At 43.5% G+C, this 2291-nt stretch overlaps 1 pseudogene; it reads left to right on the forward strand.

Annotated features, from left to right (window-relative positions):
• Positions 1 to 339: 339 nt before the first annotated feature.
• LOC140316981 (nuclear apoptosis-inducing factor 1-like) lies at positions 340 to 1727 on the forward strand (annotated as a pseudogene).
• The last annotated feature ends 564 nt before the right edge of the window (positions 1728 to 2291 follow it).

Genomic DNA, 2291 nt, shown 5'->3' on the forward strand with positions numbered 1-2291 from the left:
ATATGATCTGTAAAACACCTTTAATTCTTGTCATCAAGAATTTTGGTTTTATCCATTGTTCAGATTTCTGTCCTGAAAAGAGAATTTCAGGAGAGCCTTCGCCATCTGTAGATATATGCGGTTATTTCTAAGAGAACAAAAGCACAAACATATATAAGCAGTTTTTACAGTATATTAGGCTGGGGTGTTCTTTTTGCTTTTTAAAAACAAAACAAAAATAGTTATAAATAGGCTTTTCTTTATTTTCTGAATTTGTTTTTAATTTTGTGATTTGGAAAAATCTTGATCTAATTTCCCACACAGACTTTTTTCACCGATCATGCATCTGTGTCCATAAACATGGATGAAGAAACAAAATGTATGTCAAACCTTATGATCGACTTGTTACTTTGAAACGTACCATCCTCATAAACACTGCTGCAGACGAAGCACAAGCAGCACGCTACAACAACAGTTTTACAAAGTAGAGCTATGAACCAAACCGCTTTGGCTTGACAAACATTACATCGAGACAAAAAAACTGACCCAGTCTCTGAACCCAGATCCAAACCATGCTGTGCATTCATGGGATGTGACTGAACGTGTCAAATCCACGGAGGCCCAACCAGGCAGAGGCAGGAGCACGATAATCACTGTTTCCTTACCCCAGCCGTCTGTACGTGGCTTTGAACAGAAGAGACCAACTGCTGTTGTGTTTCCACCAAAGATCCATGCTTCATTAATAAAGGAAGACACGATCTGCCACTGCCTGAAATAAGCAAGATCTTGTCTACAAAAGATGGCAGCACACCGTGCGCTGCTCAAAAACCTGTGTATTGTTCAGCATTAATGGTGCCAAAGTGTCCATTAGTTCCAAAAAGAAATTTCAGATTTGAATTAATCAAACCATAAAATATTTTCTAGCCTCCCTCAGTCCTACTTATCTGATACTTGGCCTTGAATAGACTGTTTTTTATTTGATAGACAAGCATTTTAACTTCCTGTTTCGAATGCAGAATTAAATCCCTTTCTTTAATAGATATTTTTGGAGGTGTTTCTCTGTAAAGCATCAAACAAAATAAGATATTCTCAGAGCCTAGAGCCAGCTAAACCTTAAATGTGTCACCATCAGACCACCTTTTTCTTTCTGTCCTGTTTCCAGCTGATACAACATACCACAGCCTCGAAGATGGAGGCGTAGTGGAGTAAGTGACTCCACCCCCACTATGGTGGCTGCTGTTGAGGCTCCAGTGGAGATGCTGGCCTCGTCCTCAGCTTCCCCACCACTGCCTCCAAGTCAGGCCACACCTCGGGAGCTGAAGAGCCGCATCGCCCTAAACTCTGCCGCCTACAACAGGAGCAGAGGGTCACAAACGGCCACATCCAACAGATTGCTCAGCACCTGGAAGGCCAAACTGAGCTGCTGCAGACGATGCCTCGTTCCCAGGAAGCTCAGGCTTTGGCACAGGAAAGGCAGACCCGGGCCCTGGAGGGTCCTCAGGCTGCGCTGCTTGCATAAGTTCAGATGACGAGGCCTGCCCTTGCGAAAGTCTGTCTTGCAGAGCGGGATTGATGTCGCTCACTTCAGTGGCTCAGCTGCAGGGGCGACGGCTGACGGAGCAGGAACAGAAGAGCAGAGCAGACCCAAAACACCACCACCTCCTCCTCCTCCAGCACGGCAAGCTGAGGAGACACAATAGACCATTAGTGTGTATGTGAGTGTGTGTGTGTTACAGAAGCAATGAAAAATATTTTACCTTTCTATCAGCTGGCACTGAGTTTGTCTGAAAAACGTTGCTTTTGAAAAGAGGATGTTTTTAATGGAAAAATCTAGATGTGGTGTGAACATCTGATATTTTTTTAGCCATCTTCAGCTCACCCTGAAGGAAAAATAATCAGACTTGCTTTTCAAATCAGTTTCATTCGAGTCTTTTGTGAAATGCACAAGTTCTCTTTTTACAGTCTGCAGTGCTGATGTCAATCACAAGAGATCAAAGTGTGGAAGAAAGTCCCATTAAGGACTGATTGTGAAGTCACTAAGTTGGCTGATAACAAAGTTTATATTACACAGGTGTTTAAAGTAGAAATGTGAAAGAAAGCCTCCAAAACATTTATTTTTCTATTAGTAAAATAACATAACCTAAATAAAATCCGGAACAGTGCATTGGTAGCTGTTGGGACGCAGTGGCAGAAGCTCTCTGCCCGAAAGCTGTGTCCCTGATGTACAATGCACTGTTAGCTGTAGGGTCAGGCCCACTCCGGAGGAGAGCGAGTGACCCTCCTGCCCGCATAGGTGTCTGCCGGCCATGTTC

Source organism: Leuresthes tenuis, unplaced genomic scaffold (genome assembly GCF_036924035.1).
Source record: "Leuresthes tenuis unplaced genomic scaffold, fLeuTen1.0.hap1 SCAF_10, whole genome shotgun sequence".
Lineage (NCBI taxonomy): Eukaryota > Metazoa > Chordata > Actinopteri > Atheriniformes > Atherinopsidae > Leuresthes > Leuresthes tenuis.